This window comes from Misgurnus anguillicaudatus, chromosome 22 (genome assembly GCF_027580225.2).
Source record: "Misgurnus anguillicaudatus chromosome 22, ASM2758022v2, whole genome shotgun sequence".
Classification (NCBI taxonomy): domain Eukaryota; kingdom Metazoa; phylum Chordata; class Actinopteri; order Cypriniformes; family Cobitidae; genus Misgurnus; species Misgurnus anguillicaudatus.
The window spans coordinates 40,417,410-40,437,701 of NC_073358.2; the positions used below are offsets into that span (position 1 = coordinate 40,417,410).

A 20,292-nucleotide genomic window follows, 5' to 3' on the forward strand; every position below is an offset into this window, starting at 1 on the left:
GAGATTAAGAGATGTAACTACTTCTACTGAGTTGTATTAATAAAACATTTTTATATTAGGTATGGCTTTATGGTAATGTCAGTTTTGTTAGGGTGGCTACCAATTATAGGGTGTTTTCTTCCACAACAGAGGTTACAGGTTTAATCCTAACTTTGGTTTACTGAATTCACACTCCTTATCACTAATGCTTGCTTTTATGATCTATATAATGTAAATTATATTTTATTATTCGCGAAATTATTTGCCATGACATTTGAATTAATTTGTATACTTGTATGTATTAAAATAATGTAATTATTGAGTTATTATACATTGGGACAGAAATAGTGAGAGAGGACTGTTGTAGTATTTACACATTTGTATTAATAATCCTGATTTAATATTTAGAGTTCAAAACTTTGCACTAATAATGCATTTTAGATGATGTGAAATGGCCTTTTGGTACTACAATAGGTAATATTTTTGTTTGCGCTGGCACAGTGGTTAAGGATTTTTTTTATTTCTTAACACGTTAGACGATCAATCCCAATGTTGGTTTAATGAAATCTCAGTCCTGCTGTATCATTTATGTGCCCTTGAGCAAGTATCAAACCTAACCTGAGAGTTAATCCCAGTGGTTAACAGCACTGTAAGAAATCACTAAATAGCAACTATGAACCTGCAATATTTATATGCTGGACCAGGGGTCTCCAACCTTTTTGTGAGCAAGAGCTACAGTGGATAAAACATCTGGAGGGCTACTTTTTTGATATAGTCTATTTAAACATTTTTTTTGTTTTACATTTATTTTATCTGACTTGTTGATATGTTTTATCATTGTTTAAAATGTCAACATGCAAAAAAATCCAAGATTATATAAAAATATGTAATACATAAATATTAAAATTATTATTTTAATTAGTAGAATGGCTATTAGTAGAATGTGCTTTGGCGGGCAACTCACAGACTCCGTGTTGGAGAACACTGTGCTAGACAATAGAGAGTGAGTGTATGTGTGTGTTTGATATAAGTCTACTGTAAGTGAATCAGCATGTTGTGAATTCCAGTTATGCTGGAATGTTTATGAAACAGACATTATGTGTCTTAACATTTTAATTAATTTGTATAGCTATCTGTATTTTAGAAATTTGTAAATTTGGGTAGTATACTTATTGATAATAATAATAATAATTTGTTACATTTATATAGTGCTTTTCTTCAGCACTCAAAGCGCTTTACATATGCAAGGGGGATTTTTTTCAACCACCACCAATGTGCAGCATCCACCTTGATGATGCGACGACAGCCATATTGCGCCAAAACGCCCACCACACACCAGCTTATTAGTAGAGAGGAGACCAAGTGACATAGCCAATCGGTGTATGAGGGGATGATTTGTAGGCCAATGGGCAAGTTTGGACTCGGTTTAATGTCTCAGTTTAAGGACGGTGCTTTTTTGACAGTACCCCCATTACTATACTGGGGTGTTAGGACCCAGACAGACCACAAGATGAGCACCCGCTGGTCTCACTAACACCTTTACCAGCAGCAACCTAGTTTTCCCAGGAGGTCTCCCATCCAAGTACCGACCAGACTCAATACTTAGCTTCAGTGGGCAACCAGTCTTGGGCTACAATAAAGGGTGATATGGCTAGGCATAGGCCGGGCGGTTACTGGTTTCAAGTACTGAGGTTTTAAACAGTCAAGGTTTCAAAACCACTAAAATGTTCTGTGATACCGTTTCCAAGGTATGAGCTGTGTTTAAAAAATTAATTAAATCATTAAGTCAAGTGATTGATTTGATGTTAACATTTGATATACATTACGAAAATGTTATATTTTTTTAAAAGCATATAATAATTTAAAGGCTTTATTTTTTGAAAATAACACATTTTAGTGTTGCAATGGCAATACCGCAACACTGTGAAATCATGGTATTTTTGCTAAAGGATATCATACCGCCAAAATCTTTTACTGGCCCATGCCTATATATGGCTGCTGGTTGATGGCTCTTAATCAAAATGTTTGAATGCTTCCTCATAGAGTATGTAAGTCACTGTGAATTAAAATTAGTAAGTGTAGGAAATTTTGATTACGATGAACATCAAACAGATATTAAAGGTAAAGTCTACTATTTAGCTCTCTATCAGGAAGGCCTGGCGGGTGCAGATTTCTTTAAAGGATTAGTTCATTTTCGTAAAAAAATCCAGATAATTTACTCACCACCATGTCATACAAAATGTTGATGTTTTTTCTTTGTTCAGTCAAGAAGAAATTATGTTTCTTGAGGAAAACACTCCAGGATTTTTCTCATTTTAATGGACTTTAATGGACCCCAACACGTAATAGTTTTAATGCAATTTAAAATTGCAGTTTTAACAGAGTTTCAAAGGACTCTAAACGATCCCAAACAAGGCATAAGGGTCTTATCTAGCGAAACGATTGTCATTTTTGACAAGAAAAATAAAAAATCTGCACTTTTAAACCATAACTTCTCGTCTATCTCCGCTCATGTGACGCGGCAGCGCGACCTCTCGCAATACGTCATCACGTCAAGAGGTCACGGAGGACGTATGCGAAACTACGCCCCAGTGTTTACAAGTGTGGAGAAAGAGGACCGTTCCGACGTTGTTGTATGTCGAATGATACTAATTAATGTGTGTCAGTTTATTGTTTAAAATGGTCTGCAAATGTGTGTTTCATATATGAAGAGTTTCATTGCAAAACGAGATAAATCCATTTTTTTACATTTTAGTCAAAACATGTTTATTATTATGTTATCATGTTATTATTTTGTTTTATGGTGCTACTTAGCTGTATTTTTTAAGTTATGAAGGTTTAAATCAAAACAAAGCAACTGCAGTTGCATTGAAATTAATTGGAATGCACAACCAAAAACTTAATTTCTGAACAATTAACAAAATGGTGGATATCTCGTTTTGCAACGAAACTCTTCATATGTAACACGTGAGCTTTCCACGGCATTACGCATATACGTGAGGTCGCGCAGGCGCGTCATAAGACTGGAGAAAGACGAGAAGTTGTGGTTAAAAAGTGCATATTTTTTATTTTTCTTGTAAAAAATGACAATCGTTTCGCTAGATAAGACCCTTATGCCTCGTTTGAGATCGTTTAGAGTCCTTTGAAAATCCATTGAAACTGCAATTTTAAACTGCATTAAAACTGTTACGTGTTGGTGTCCATTAAAGTCCATTAAAATTAGAAAACTCCTGAAATGTTTTCCTCAAAAAACATAATTTCTTCTCGACTGAACAAAGAAAGACATCAATATTTTGGATGAAATTATCAGGATTTTTTTTTTTAAGAAAATCGACTAATCCTTTAAGGATACCCTGACTATAAAGACTAGTAAATATTTGTATTACTTAAAAAGAACACAACATGTAATACTAATTTTCATCTATGGAGGCCGCCATTACTGGCATAATAACGTAAGTGATTCCACTGGCAGGTAAATTTACACAGCTAAAAGGCAAAATGCGACATAAATATCTCCCTGAAAATTAACTGTGGTTTAGCAATGGTGTTTGTAGTAAACCTAATAACCACACACTTACTATGATCATACTAGTATGTGTCATATATTTTTCGATGGGTTACAGTGAGAGCATTACAGAAAGGATTGAAACCATTTAATGTAACGCGAACATCAATAGTGATCTACGACAAAGTTTATCAAATTCATGACACATACACTGTTTATTTCACATTTTATAGCCAATCTCAGTGTTAATCTAATAAGCCACGCAAGTCCTCATAAACTGTGTACCCATCTTCTGTGACCATCGGTACAGAACATTAGATTACCGTCATGTGTGTTTAGTACTCTCATTTAACTGAATGTAGTGCCACATTACCGCTTTTGTCTTTCTCTAAAATGTCGAGGTTTAGCAGGGACGGTAGCTGCCCACGCTGGCATTAACCCCCTGCTATACCTCAGCCTTTCCTAACAATAGAGGTAAAGACCCAGAGGGGCTTCAACCAGCTCTCCTACTCACAGCAAACGCCATAGTACTGCATTCAGCTTTCATTAACAGCACATTCAGAGAGGGAGAGAGCGAATGCAGCGGGTTCTTAGCTTTTTGACAGGCCCCAACAGCTTGAGAGCCTAATACATCAAAAGCTCCAGCTAGCGCAGCCCAAGGGTACTATTGTTCGACGTTTAACATTTATTAACAAACATTCTTTTTTATTTATTTATTTCGTTTAGGGGAAAAACACTTGTTGCTATAATAAAAAAATCACCGTTATCTAAACGATGATTAAATGTTACATTAACGCTATACAGTCTGGTGTGGATATGCTTGGCGAGTTTTGTTTATTTAACATGTAGCTAACAGTTTGTTTTGATTGCTGTGACTATATAATTATGGCAATGAATGCAGTAACCCTGCCCTCTGACCCACATAAGGGTTTATCAAGCGATGAGGTGTCACAAGGGGAAATAGATTGGACCTCATTACAGATTAGCCACCGTTGTCAAATGGCCTCAGCTTTGACATTAGCATGTTAGCGCTACTCCCTCATGTCTGGATTAATACTGCACTGGAAACAAGGGATTAAGCAGTGCTTGCCCAACCCAGATCTGCCAGTCACACGGCCGTAATTATACTAGCAAAGTGTCTTTTGCTAATACCACTGTGTTTTTAAGCGGCGATGAGCAACAACCAGGGGACCAATTGCCATGTTATGACACAGTGTTGTTTGCTACTTCTAAATACTTCAAGGTTATTTGGGCTTTATTAAGGTTAAAAAATGCAATATGTTCAGCTTAACGGTGCAGAGATGAGGTTATTATATTTTTTCTATAATTAAGCTAATGTCTCTTTTTAACAGGAAATTACTACAATGATACAAGTTTCCTGTAACTGTTTAGAGTTGGAATAATAAATTAGTATTTCATATGAGATATTTATTTAAGTTTTTTATCACTTTATTAAAAATAATGAGTCATGACATCTGTACCAGTGTTCCGAAATACAGTACTTACCGTTGATGTTAGTATAAAATGCAGAACAGTAGGTACAGTAGCACTTTCTTTTATTATTGATGCATGCTGCGTCTCAAAGCTCTTGGTTAATTATATTTTTCTCTCCCCCATTCTTCTTCTCTTATCCTCTTATCAGACCCCCACTGTGAGTCACTGTTATTCTCCTTCACTCCCTCTTTCCTTCTCTCTCTTACCCCCTTTCTTTTGGAAGCCCCCCGGCTTTTATGCCATTCAGATAGATTGTAGTCTTTCTAAGAAAGGTAGTAATTTTCACAGTCTTGACACCCCACCCCACCGACCCTGCAACACTATTTACAGGTAGTAACAGTGAGCTAAGTCATCCTACACCTCTCTTCATCTTATTTTTCAGTTCTAATGCCTTTTCTTTTCTTTATTCTCTTTATTCTTTGGTACAGTTCTTAGTAATGTAGTTCGACTTGAGTAGAGACTGATACATGCATAATACAGCCCTGAGGTTTTATATGGGAGAAGACTGTGATATCATAATAGGACTCCAGAACACTGATTTTTTTCTTATTCTGTTCTTGTTCCATTCTGCGTTACAATGCACACTGTCGCCTAATAAGGCCATTTGAAGTGAGTAGTAGAGCTGCACGATGTAACGGGTGTTGCTTTAATGAAAGCGGAGAAAGTGTGAATCCATATGCAAAAGGTGTTTATTAAGTAAAATCCCATAAAGGGCCAGCAACCAAATCCAAACAGGGTTAATCCATCAAACGTAATCCAAAATACAGGCAATGAGTCAGGGCAGGCGGCAGTACAGGCAAAATCCAAATAACAGGCACAGGTCAGAAAACACAGGCAGATGCAGATACAAATACAGATATAACAGAAACAGATACAGGTAACAGGATAAACAGACGGGTATTGGCGATGTAATAATCAGCATTGAACTGGAGTACAGGAAGTGGCTTTATACAAACAGACAGGAAGTGTGAAGTGAAACATGGCAGGATGTATTTCAAAATAAAAGCCAGAACAGAACAGGATGTCAAAATAAAAGTCCAAAATACAAAAATACACAGAACACAAGTAAACACAGAACAAAACCATTACAGAACCCCCCCTCTAAAGGGCGACTCCCGGAGCCCAACAAACAAAACATACAGTCCAATAGAGGGTGGGCGGGCGGGCCAGGACCTCTTGGCGAAGGCAGGGCAGTTCAGGAGAGGTCCTGGGTCATATGGCCAGGATGGTCCAGGAACATGAGGCAGATGCGGGCCTGGGTCATGGGGCAGATGCGGGCCTGGGTCATGGGGCAGATGCGGGCCTGGGTCATGGGGCAGATGCGGGCCTGGGTCATGGGGCAGATGCGGGCCTGGGTCATGGGGCAGGCTTGGACCTGGGTCATGGGGCAGGCTAGGACCTGGGTCATGGGGCAGGCTAGGACCTGGGTCGTGGGGCAGGCATGAAGCTAGATCATTGGGTAGGAATAGCCCTGGAACACAAGGAGAGGAAGGATCAGAGTCCACTTCGGTCTCCGCCTCGCCGTCCTCTGCCTCCTTCCTGTGTCCGGGTACTACCCCCCCCCAAAAAAAACTTGGAAAAGCTTCCAAAGCCCAGGGTGGCGAAGTCCCAGGTGGTGGACCAGACAAATCAGATGAATCAGGTGAGCCAGGTGAATCAGATGAGCCAGGTGAGTCAGATAATACAGGTGAGCCAAGTGAGCCAGATGAATCATGTGAATCAGGTGAGTCAGACGAATCAGATGGGACAGGTGAATCAGGCAGGACAGACGAATCAGATGAAGCGAGCGAGTCAGATGAATCAGGCAAGTCAGATGAATTAGATGATTCAGGCAGGACAGGTGAATCAGGCGAATCAGGCGGGTCAGGCGAATCAGGCAGGACGGGCAGCTCAGATGAGTCGGGCAGCTCAGATGAGTCGGGCAGCTCAGATGAGTCGGGCAGCTCAGATGAGTCGGGCAGCTCAGATGAGTCGGGCAGCTCAGATGAGTCGGGCAGCTCAGATGAGTCGGGCAGCTCAGATGAGTCGGGCAGCTCAGATGAGTCGGGCAGCTCGGATGAGTCGGGCAGCTCAGATGAGTCGGGCAGCTCAGATGAGTCGGGCAGCTCAGATGAGTCGGGCAGCTCAGATGAGTCGGGCAGCTCAGATGAGTCGGGCAGCTCAGATGAGTCGGGCAGCTCAGATGAGTCGGGCAGCTCAGATGAGTCGGGCAGATCAGATGAGACGGGCAGATCAGATGAGACGGGCAGATCAGATGAGACGGGCAGATCAGATGAGACGGGCAGATTAGATGAGACGGGCAGATCAGATGCAGGGCCTTGAGGAACCTCGGGAACAACAGAGCAGAAGGCAGACCAAACGCACCACAGGGCTATGGCAAATTCAGAGATTAAACAGTCAATGAGGCATACCTCTGTGGCTGTTGATTCAGGCATGGGGGCCATCTTCACGATAGGTGCAGGATGTACAATGGCTCTCATAGGTGCAGGTGATGTGGTGACGATGGCCCTCTGAAGCACAGGTGCAGGAATGGTGACAGCTCTCTCGAGAACAGGTGCAGGTGCAGAGACAGGCAGGATGGCGGCCATTTTGGGAACAGGCAGGGTGGCGGCCATTTTAGGGACAGGCAGGATGGCGGCCATTTTGTGAACTGGCATGGTGGCGGCCATTTTAGGGACAGGCAGGGTGGCGGCCATTTAGGGAGCAGGCATGGTGGCGGCCATTTTGTGAACAGGCATGGACAGAACAGGCATGACTTGGCTTTGTGTGTTGTGAATAGCTTCTGAAGGTGTATCCGCAACACCCACAGTGAAGGGGGAACCACACAACAGCAACGCAAAGTCAATATATTGCTCCAGAGACCAGACAGACATATCACGTGGCATACACAAGCGCAACCATTCATCTAAAGCATTATAAAAAATCGGTTTTAAAGTGTCCTCATCATAATGTACCTGATTTGATAATTCCAGAAAGTCTTGAACATAATCCTCAATGGGCCGGTGGTTCTGACGGAGTGCAAGTAGTGCATAAACAGGTTTCATGGTGCTGGTGGGAAGTTACAAACCTTTGCTGGATTCCGGGTTAGGCTGATTATTCTGTAACGGGTGTTGCTTTAATGAAAGCGGAGAAAGTGTGAATCCATATGCAAAAGGTGTTTATTAAGTAAAATCCCATAAAGGGCCAGCAACCAAATCCAAACAGGGTTAATCCATCAAACGTAATCCAAAATACAGGCAATGAGTCAGGGCAGGCGGCAGTACAGGCAAAATCCAAATAACAGGCACAGGTCAGAAAACACAGGCAGATGCAGATACAAATACAGATATAACAGAAACAGATACAGGTAACAGGATAAACAGATACAGGTAACAGGATAAACAGACGGGTATTGGCGATGTAATAATCAGCATTGAACTGGAGTACAGGAAGTGGCTTTATACAAACAGACAGGAAGTGTGAAGTGAAACATGGCAGGATGTATTTCAAAATAAAAGCCAGAACAGAACAGGATGTCAAAATAAAAGTCCAAAATACAAAAATACACAGAACACAAGTAAACACAGAACAAAACCATTACACACGATTATGACAAAAATCATTATTTATGTGATTAAAATGCTTATTTGCAATGTACCCCTATGCAATATCTGGTTACAACACTTAGAAAACGTGCACTGTTAATAAAATATTTTTATTACTTTACTTAAATTAGTAATTGTCAGACTCAGCACTTCACAATTAGTTAATTGTGTCAACTATAATTTCCTGTATTTGTTCTTGTTTAAGTAATTTTGCAGTCCTTCTAATCTCCACATGGTGTTTGAAGGTGATCTTAAAGGAAAACACCTCTGTTTTTCAATATTTTACTATGTTCTTACCTCCAATTAGACAAATGAATACCTATCTTTTTTCATTGTGTGCACTTTTAATCTTTGTACAGCGCTTCTTGAATGTGTTAGCATTTAGCCTAGCCCCATTCATTCCTATGGCTCCAAACAAAAGTTTTATTTTGTGCCACCATACTTACTCGTGTAACTACTCATGTAACACTCTTTAAATACGGAAAACATGAAAGTGTTTCAGAGTTTCCTGCAGAAAATTTGTTAGTTACGGTGGTAGGGTTTGGCGGGTGGGCGGGACTAAGGGCGTGGCAATCAAAGGGGCGGGGCGTATGCGTCATGATGAAAATTAAAATATTTTAATAAATTAAATATTTATTTTTAAAACACTTAAATAAAACTTAATTTTGAAGAAACTATGACAGAAAATGAATAAAAACTAGATTATTAATGAATTAAATGTTTTTACCTCTAACGGGAATAGCTGCGTGATGAAGTGAAACTAAAGGGTTAATAAACACATACTGAAGCAGATGTTGTAGAACGTCTGGCGAACGATAATAGATAGCGCAAAAATTGTAAAAACTGATTATTTCGCACTATTAATGAGATTATCTTAAAGGATTGTAACTACTGTAGCATGTAAATAATGCACATAAATGTGGTGCGTGTGCACGCTCGCGGTGTGAAGCACGTCTGCGCTATTCTCCGAGATGTTTTATCAACTGGCTAGTTATCCTCCAGACAGTGACAGTCCGGACAACATCTTTCTCATTTCGGCCATGGTGTGATGCGAGTACGTGCTATTCTCCAAGATGCACTTGATGGCCTTTTGTGCAGCGAATTATTATTATTATTTTTTTGGACGACCTAGTTAAGGTGGTAGGGTTTCCAAGCTTAGGCGGGCCGCCTTAACTGAAATATGCTGTGGGAAACCCTGTGTTTGGTGGCTTCTAAATTTATCCCTGTTTGGAGCCATAGGAATGAATGGGGCTAGGCTAAATGCTAACACATTAACAAGGTGCTGTACAAAGATTTAAAGTGCACGCATTAAAAAAAATTGGTATGTATTAATTTGTCTAAGTTGAGGTAAGAACATAGTAAAATATTGAAAAAACGGTGGTGTTTTCCTTTAAGTGAAACTCCAGTTCATAGGAAATGTATGTGCTCAGTCCTAAGATCATTAAAGACAGCACAAGGAGGAAGTGCACATCGATATATCACTTCACAGGATGTGGACAGGGAATTTTAGCCATCAGTCATTTTTCCCCACCTCAGTAATACACGAAATAATGGCTGAACTAAATGCAGTGAAAAGGGGTTAAGGGAGCAACATTTTTATTCAGCTTGGTTCACCTCAGGAGCTTTTATACTAGACTGCATGTATATAGTGTGCCTGATGTGTTACTGCTACAATGAACATGGTTTAAAATAAATCAAATTAGCCATGTCATATATCAAACATTTTATTATTAAATAAAATGTAACTCATTTTGGAAACTGCATTTACTGTACAGTGTGTTGTGAGTAGTAGGTACCATATGAATTAAAATATGTGTCACTCTTAAAGGAAAACACCAACGTTTTTCAATATTTTACTATGTTCTTACCTCAACTTATTATACATAATTTTACCTAGTATATTAGTATTATAGTTCTCATTTTTTATCCGCTTAAAGCTCACGTAACACACGCTGTTTCTGCATTTCTGATGTTAATCTGGAGTACCTATAGAGTAGTATGACATCCTTTATGTCTCTGAAGAGTCTTTAGTTTAATCAGATTTATAAAAGAAAGATTAGCTTATCCGAATCTTTCCGATAATAACGTACGAAAAACAAAGAAGGAGGAGTTATATCGCGGGAGGAGCGAGTACGAGTCATGCAACACTATACAACACTGTTTTAACTTATGATTCACTACATGTTCGTGTCATTTATATAATATACACGCGACTATTTCCAACATAAGACAGAAGTCTTACTTACCGCGTGCAACTCGTCATGACCCGGTTGGGAAAATCCACTGCATCAAACACACAAGCAAAACTCCGCTGCTACACCGGATAATAAACTATATCCATTGTTTCCATAAGGCTGGATGTCTTCTCCTTACATCCAAAAACACACTTCTTCTTTCGTGCCATTGTTGACTTTTGAAATTAAACAAAGCTGAGTGGCGTGATAAGCTGTTATCAGCTCTAGCGTCTCCTGCTGATTGACGGGTGGGCGGGGTTTTTCCGGGGGAAGTTTTCCGGTGGAAGCCCATATAAAGAAGTGATACGTATCGAAAACCCCTGAAACGTCAGTTAGAACTGTAATCGAAAAAAACTTGCAGAAACTTGTACGAACCCTGGCGAAGTGCGTTCGGCACAGAAATACTCTGTAACACGTCCAACTGCTGTTTTGACACTTTGCCTACGTTTAGCATGAGAAAACAACTCTATAATTGTGTTAATAAGTCAGAATGCTTGAAATACCATTAAACCCCCCCTTTAATTAATCGCCACATTTTATTTTGTGCCATCATACTTACTCATGTAACTACTCATGTAACATCATGTCTTTAAATAGGAAAACACGGAAGTGTTTGGTTGCTTCTAAATTCATCTCTGTTTGGATCCTAAGGAATGAATGGGGCTAGGCTAAATGCTAACACATTCACAACGCGCTGTACAAAGATTAAGTGCACGCATTGAATAAAGATAGGGATGTATTAATTCGTCTAGATTGAGTTAAGAACATAGTAAAATATTGAAAAACGGTGGTGTTGTCCTTTAAGAAAAAACTGTGCTGTCATAAAAGATGAGGAATCCTTTTAAATTTTTTGAAGGTCCAATAATACGTAACAGGCCTGTGTATCATATTCGTATTCGGTTTCGTCCATAAAAGTCTAAGAACATTTGCTTTTTTGAAAAAGAACATTATATTTCTTGTTCGCCGAAACTAATTCATTATAGGAACTGTCTTTCTCTAAAAATAAGCTCCAGAAATGTGTGATAAATGGGTTTCTGAGGCACACTCATTAAGTCTCAGATATGTGTGTTTGAGAAGGACAGACTCTCATCACTCTTATTGCCATCCTCCAATATGTGAATAATGTGAACGAGATTGAACACGTAAAACATGTTTCAGCGACGATGACCACCAGATTGACCAAACAACTGCAGTCGGTTGAATGATTATATTCATTTTTAGATTTTTGCTCCTGGATATTTGATATGCATGAAAAACCACAACACATTTTATTATACGTGATAGAAAGCAAATATTCTCTGTCTCTGCAGTGTGATCCCCCAGCACATCCATATTAGGTGTGAATGATATTTAGCAGATGTCACAGCAGACTGTAAAAATGTTCTTATATTGGTTTTACATTCTCTGTGCTTTAACCTTACGGTTTGCATGCTCTTTGTTTTTGATAGCTGGCACTAAATTTCTCTTTTGGAGTCGGCAACATATTTCTCTATCTGCCTCTGGTAAATTACAGATTTTAAAAGGAACCGAAAGTGCATTATAAGTTGGCGAATTTTGAAAAAGAGTTCCCTCACTCTGTAGGTCAGGTTGCACATTTCTATCCATTTTTAAAAGGTTAGGCTGCCTTTCAACACAATAGAGGAGAAAGATGCATTGTCCAGCTCGAGCAACCATAACAGCACCCGGCAGATACGGCTTTGCGGTTTGATTTAATGACACATCATACTTTGCAGGTTTAGAGTAATTAACATACTGATGAGACTTTTTTGGAATATATTCTTATTTTAATCAGCAGCAAACTCATTTGCAAGATATGAAACATCATACAGCAGGGTGCCAGGGTGGGTAACCTGTCATTTAGCAGACGCTTTTATCCAAAGCAACGTACAGTACGCTAATTTCAGGAGCAACCTGGGGTCATGTGTCTTGCTCAAGGGCACAAAATTGAATGCAACTCTGGCACCATACAGTAACTTTCCAGAGCGTTGATCCCCTCCTGCTGGGGCGTGAATCTGTAACCTAGCCTGACAGTACAGATTGTTGTGTTTTTTTACCAATTTTATTGAAAGGACAGTAGATAGGAAATGATAGGAAGAAAAGGCAATGAAGCAAGTGTGTATCTAAAACGATATTGCAAATGATCACATTTCATGCATCTGAAATGGCCTACTTCTACAGTATGCAAAAATCAGTACAGGTATGTGTAATAAATAGTACTTCCAAAACCTTAATATGCAAAAAAACCTGTACATGAGAAGTAAACAAATGGTCTACTGCTTCCACTGAACTAACATTGAGGCAATCGAATAGACACTATTATACCAAATGAAAAAGTCAATAAAGTAAAGGAAAACAGTTATCCTTTTTTTAAGTTAGCTGGACCACCACAAATCCGCAAATAATAAACTCTGTGTTTAACAAACGTTTATGACACGTACACATTTTGTCCAACAAGATAATCTTTACAGATAAACACGGCTTTAGGAATTTTGAAGTCTAAATGCGTTTACTAGAAATAAAAAGCTAACCTTAGGCTACTAGTTTCCTACACCACGTCATCACCACCAAGCTTCCAAAAGCTTTTTTAAACTAATTAAACACATTTAAAATGTTTCCTGATAAGGAAATAACATTCTTTGTTGGGAATTGTGCCCATATTGTGTTGTTTACGAGATCTTCATACGTGATGACGTGTAAAGTCCCCAACAAAGTCTGGAGTCCCATGTAGCAACTTGTTAGCAACTGCCCTTTTAAAGACAAGTAAAACTTTAAAAAGTCATGAGTACGTGCATTACTGGTGTGTTTTATGTCGTAGAAAAATGTTTGAAAATATCTTGGGCTTATGTTAACCAAAACCCTATTGAAAAAACCCATTGACTTCGGGACGAAGGAACGGGAAGTGCAAAAATTATATCCCGTCTTCGGGTTTTGCCAACACAAATATGTCATTCCTGTGGCACTTTATGCCAAAGGGCTGTTGAATGCTTCATTCTGATTGGTTGACAAACGTTCTAACTGTGGGTTCACACCAGACACAAGTTCAATGATTTACGCGAGTAGATTACATAAAAAGTCAATGCAAAGACGTGATCAGACACGTTCTCGCGTGGGGCGATGCGAATGACGTGATATGGGCGGCACGCGCTATTTGCCTCAAACGTGTCTTCGCCCATGTTGAAAATATTCAACTTGAGTGAAAAATTAGCATGACACGAAGTTAAATCCCGTGAGTAATCTAGATCGAGTAACGCAATGCCCCGTGTTTGGTGTGTACGTAGCATAAGGGTGTGTGTGCATTATTTTTTGTAAACGCACACCTATGAAGAAGTTACAGGTTTGTTGACCACATTCCAGTACATTTACACGGGGCATAAGCATTAACGCTTGACGGAAGTTGTGTCTGAAGCGTGGCCAACAGCCAATCACAGTGGCCGTCCTCTGTTCTTTGGTCTTGCATAAGTGTAATTGGCTGGCTCTACATTAGGTTATTTGCATAAGGTAATTTGATTGGCTGACGCACACATTGGCGCTTGAAATGTAAGAAATGTTCAACTTCTGCCTTGAGAACGGGAAGGACGCGATGCCGACGTATCCACAATTTAGTTTGTCAACTCATTATGTTAAATGGTAAATGGACTGCATTTAAATAGCGCTTTCATAGACCAATGGCCATCCAAAGCGCTTTACATGTTGCCTCACATTCACCCATTCACTCACACATTCATACACCGACGTTGGTGTCAGCCATGCAAGGCGCCATCCAGCTCGTCGGGAGCAGCTGGGGTTAGGTGTCTTAGCAGCTGGGGTTAGGTCAACCATTCAAAGTAAAGCCCATGTTATAGTTGTGCATAAGGTTTATGCCGTTGGTTGTTCGTAACCTTAACGTAGCTCTGCGTAGCCATACGTGCACCTCAAAATTTTTTTAACAGTGCGCCAGTTCTATGTGGACCACAAACGCTGTGATTGGTCCACAAGAACCCCTCCCGTCAGGTAAAAAACTATTTCATAGGGATTTCCATTTGCAACGGTAAGAACAAAGATGGGCCAAGTTGAGAAGTGATTTAACTCAAATTGCAACATAAGTCCCTGTTTTTTTACTTCCATCACTTTTTGTTTTCTCAAAACATACACAACAAGTTGCTGTTTCTTCTTCATTTGTGGTTAAACTGGCCAAGCTGCTTCTTCATTGACGATCGCACTGCTACTGTGGTTACATGCGTGGATACTGCCTACCAGTGGCCTGCATGTGTGTTTGCATGTCAACGCGGACAACGATGCAAAAGTATGAAAACCGATGCGTAACTTAAACTACGCGTAGGACCTACGCACAACTATAATAAACCCTTTAATGATTTAACGCTTACGCCCCGTGTGAATGTACCGTTACTGTTCCAATTTACTACACCAAGTTTAACAGAAATAACAGATTTATTTACTTTTTAAACAAAAAAGGGTTACAATTTATTTTAAAGGGGGGGTTTAATGGTATTTCAAGCATTCTGACTTATTAACACAGTTATAGAGTTGTTTCCTCATGCTAAACGTAGGCAAAGTGTCAAAACCGCAGTTGGGCGTGTTTCAGAGTATTTCTGTGCCGAATGCACTTCGCCAGGGTTCGTACAAGTTTCGGCTAGTTTTTTTAGATTACAGTTCTAACTGACGTTTCAGGGGTTTTCGATACGTATCACTTCTTTATATGGGCTTCCGCCGGAAAACTTCCCCCGGAAAACCCCGCCCAGCCGTCAGTCAGCGGGAGATGCTAGAGCTTGCTAACAGCTTATCATGCCACTCAGCTTTGTTTAATTTCAAAAGTCAAAAATGGCACAACAAGAAGTGTGTTTTTGGATGTAAGGAGAAGACATCCAGCCTTATGGAAACAATGGATATAGTTTATTATCCAGATTAGCAGCGGAGTTTTGCGTGTGTGTTTGATGCTGTGGATTTTCAGAACCGGGTCATGACGAGTTACACGTGGTAAGTAAGACTTCTGTCTTATGTTGGAAATAGGCGCGTGTATATTATATAAATGACACGAACATGTAGTGAATCATAAGTTAAAACAGTGTTGTATAGTGTTGCATGACTCGTACTCGTAACTCCTCCTTCTTCATTTTTTCGTACGTTATCGGAAAGATTCGGTAAAGCTAATCTTTCTTTTATAAATCTGATTAAACTAAAGACTGTTCAGAGATATAAAGGATGTCATACTACTCTATAGGTACTCCAGATTAACATCAGAAATGCAGAAACAGCGTGTGTTACGTGAGCTTTAAGGCGTCACTGTTACATTGTAATTGTATATTTAAGTACCAAGTAATAATCATCAACAACATGTACTTACTGTAGGGTTGGGGTTAGGAATAGGGTTTGGTTTAGGGTTAGTTGCATGTAATTATGCATAATTAACTGTTATTACTATAATAATTACATGTAACATGTGTAACAAAGACATCGTAAAATAAAGTGTTACCCAAAAAAGCATAAATATATGTGTGGATCTATCTAACCCTAAACCGAAGCGACAATGGTTTGAAAATAGGAAAAAGCAGTTGAGTAACCAATCCGTGAGAATGCCACGGAAAAGAAAGTCCGTGGCAGGGCCACGGAAATATGCGGAGATCCGTGAGAATGCCACAGAAAAATGAGCACAAAATTCTGTGACTATCCCACGGAACTTTGTGAGATCATGTTGGTGTGGAAGCAAAAGAAATTAATTGAAAATTAATAAAATAATTTAAAAAATGAATACAGTAACTAAACACAGATTGCCTGCTTGTTCTGTTACTTTATTCCTAATAACACAAAACTAAAACAAAAATACTGAAGAAAAAAAACCATAGGCCATGTTCACATTGTTCTCATTACTGCAAACACAAGTGCATGATCTCTCTCTTTTTCTCTCTCTTTATCTTTCTCTCAAGCTGTAAAATTATGTTTGGAATTAGCAACGGAGGCTTAAGATCAGATGCATAAGAAATTAGTCCTACTCACAATAGCATCTAAAGGACAAAAACCTTTTAAATGTTTTAACATAAAACACCTGGCCAATGTCTTATGGTTTGGTAACAGTCTACAAGTGGATTAATTGTGCATTATTTTCAAATGATACCCATTGTCAATTATTCCTTGCATAACTGTTAAGGAAAAATTATACTTTTTATATTTTTTGTGCCTGGAATGTATGCATACTGTGTTCCAAAATACTGTATACGTCATAAGAACATACTGTTTTAAGTAGATACTTAATCTAATTCAATACTCAGTTTTGGATGCTGTGATTATAAAGCTACACATCTTTCATGATGCTAACACTTGGAATTCTTTAATGCAGAGCATTTAACAATCATTTCTGTAAAAAAGCTCTCTGCCAACATTAATGACGCCTATTGAGTGATTAATCAAGCACATGGACAGATTTTTGTCACACCACAGTCCTCCAATCTGAAGTTCTCGAGCCAAGCTGTAATTTAAGTATGATTGGGTTTTAGTGCGCTGAGATGATTAGGCACTTGGTTAAGAGTTTGCTATCAGTGAGACAGCCTTAAAATGGAGCCTGTCAGGCCCTCGTCCGTGACACTGCAGGTGCTTTGTTAACCTGTAATAAGGGCACTTGAATGACTCACCTCAGGGCCGAACCCCAACCGGCCGCCTGTTGTGGAATGATTAGGCGTAATTGTGTGCATGTACGGTATGTGTGTGTGTATAAAAGAACCTTAAGAATGTAAAACCCTCACCTAATCACCTGTTACTGCTTAGCAAGCCTCTTGATGCCATTTATCTATGACTGATTTATATGCAAGATCCAAAATCCCATAGAGCTGATCAAATTCCAGACCTGTTATCTTCCCTCTGATGCTTCTGGGAAGGAATCTGTTAACTTTGCCCTATCAGAATGAAAGCTTTCTGGACCATAAGAAACAAATTTGTTGCAGTTTTTCCTCATTTCGTTTGGTTCATCTCCCAATGCTCAGCTCGGCTCTCCCGATCTACTTATAAACTGAATTCAGGCATTTTTGTTTCTTCATCGCAAATTTAAAAGAAGTGTTCATTACTAATGCAAAACTCGTGTTTTAAATCAGCGCTCCGTACTGGGTCACTGCGAGTTCACATGACATCACCAAAATAATGCACTTGGTTTCTATGACAATGACATCAGTTGCGATGTCACAGCGATCAAGCGGAGAAAACGCAAACAGCTGAATAATTCAACAAGTCATCACACTGAATCAGAGAGGTCACTGGTTAAAAGTGTTTTAAAAACGACAAGAAGAGAATAAGGGGAAAATCTCACTGAAGCGTTGCTCACTTGATATTGTCAGCGATCTTATGATGTAATATTTTATATTATTTAATAGATCTGTATTTTTACATTCTGTTGCATATTTAATAATGCAGGGCTCTTTTTGTCTTTATGTTGGAGGCACGTTTGAAGCATTGAAACATCATGTCGTGAAATTCTATTACCCTGTGGATTGTTGTCGAAGCCTTTGCATGCCTGACGCTAAGTGTTTTTGTTGTTATTGAGATTATTACGGATGTGTGCCCGGAATATAAAGAAGCATGCGAGGGTCACGGTGAAACACTGCAGAGAGGTGTTTATTTAGTATTAAGAGGCCGATCAGATTGAAGAGGTTTTAAAGTAGACGTTGGGTCAGTGCTGGAGTGCGCTGACGGTGCTCTGCATGAGCTCCTTTGTGCACTTATCTGGAGTTGCCGGTCGAGGAGGAGGTGTGCGAATTTGGAGTGCCTCTATTTGGACGCTTCGCCTAAACCTCCTTAGTTTTTGCCTCTGGCAGAAATATCTGGCGTGTTGTGTAGGCTTGCCTTGTTGAATCGGCTCCAGCTGTGCCGCATCTCCTGTCTTCACCACAGGCTGTGTGTTTTGGTCCTGTCCAAGGTGCTAATGAAGTGCGTGCATGTGCTGCTACAAGAGCTCGACGATTGGTGCGTAGGAACCTCAGCTTCACAGAATTCCCTATGACCCGAGCGCGTGCGGTTTTCGGATGTGATAATATGATGAAATAACAGCTTTGCAAATGCAGTCATTTTCTTTGAAGATGTAGAGACAGAGAAGGAGAGTTAAAGGATTAGTTTATTTTCTTTAAAGAATCCAGATAATTTACTGACCACCATGTCATCCAAAATGTTGATGTCTTTCTTTGTTCAGTAGAGAAGAAATTATGTTTTTTGAGGAAAACATTCCAGGATTTTTCTCATTTTAATGGACTTTAATGGACCTCAACACGTAACAGTTTTAATGCAGTTTAAAATTGCAGTTTCAACGGAGTTTCAAAGGAATCTACATGATCCCAAACGAGGCATAAGGGTCTTATATAGCCAAACGATTGTAATTTTTGGCAAGAAAAATAAAAAATATGCACTTTTAAACCACAACTTTTCGTCTATCTCCGGTCCTGTGACGCGCCAGCGTGACCTCACGTAATTGCGTAATGCCGTGGAAAGGTCACGTGTTACATATATGAAACGCACATTTGCGAACCATTTTAAACAATAACCTGACACAAAGACATTTAATTAGTATCATTCGACATACAACAACTTCGGAATAGTCTTCTTTTTTCCCACTTGTAAACACTGGGGCGTAGTTTCACATACATCATCCGTGACTTCTTGACGTGATGACGTATTGCTTGAGGTCGCGCTGGCGCGTTACACGACCGGAGTTTTGTTTTAAAAGTGCATATTTTTTATTTTTCTTGTCAAAAAATGACAATCGTTTTACTAGATAAGACCCTTTTGCCTCGTTTGGGATCATTTAGAGTCCTTTGAAACTGCATTTAAACTGTTACGTGTTGGGGTCCAATAAAGTCCAATAAAATGAGAAAAATCGTAGAATGTTTTCCTGAAAAAACATAATTTCTTCTCAACTGAACAAAGAAAGACATCAACATTTTGGATGACATGGTGGTGAGTAAATGATCTGGATTTTTTTAAGAAAATGGACTAACCCTTAAAGGCTTGTTATTTAAATGAAACTATAGTGTTTTGTTATAAAGGGGCCATGGCAGAAAATCTGACTTTTTTCCTTGTTTAAGGGCTATGATTGGGTCCCCAGTGCTTCTATCAACCTAGAAAATGTGAAAAAGATCAACCCAGGACCTAAGTTTTGGTAAACCATTCTCTACAAGCACATGAAAAAAATAGGTTGTTGAAAATTGGCTCTCCTTATGATGTCATAAGGAGCTCTTTTTAAAATACTGCCCCTTAATCTCCACGATCCAATCACAGCACTGCCATTTAGTGCAGAAAAAAAGAGAGAGAGAAAATAATTGACAGCACAATTGAGTTTCAATTGCAACAAACCACCATTATTGTGATTAGTGGTTGCACTTCATCCGCTCATTTGCATTTTAAAAGACACACCCAAAATGGCACATTTTTGCACACACCTACAAAGTGGCAATTTTAACATGCTATAATAAATTATCTCTATGGTATTTTGAGCTAAAACTTCACATATGTGCTCTGGGTACAC

General features: G+C 39.3%; 1 protein-coding gene across 3 annotated transcripts in view; it reads left to right on the forward strand.

Annotated features, from left to right (window-relative positions):
- Positions 1 to 20,292, forward strand: part of tenm1 (teneurin transmembrane protein 1) — a 392,082-nt gene that overhangs the window by 153,608 nt on the left and 218,182 nt on the right. The window lies entirely within an intron of this gene.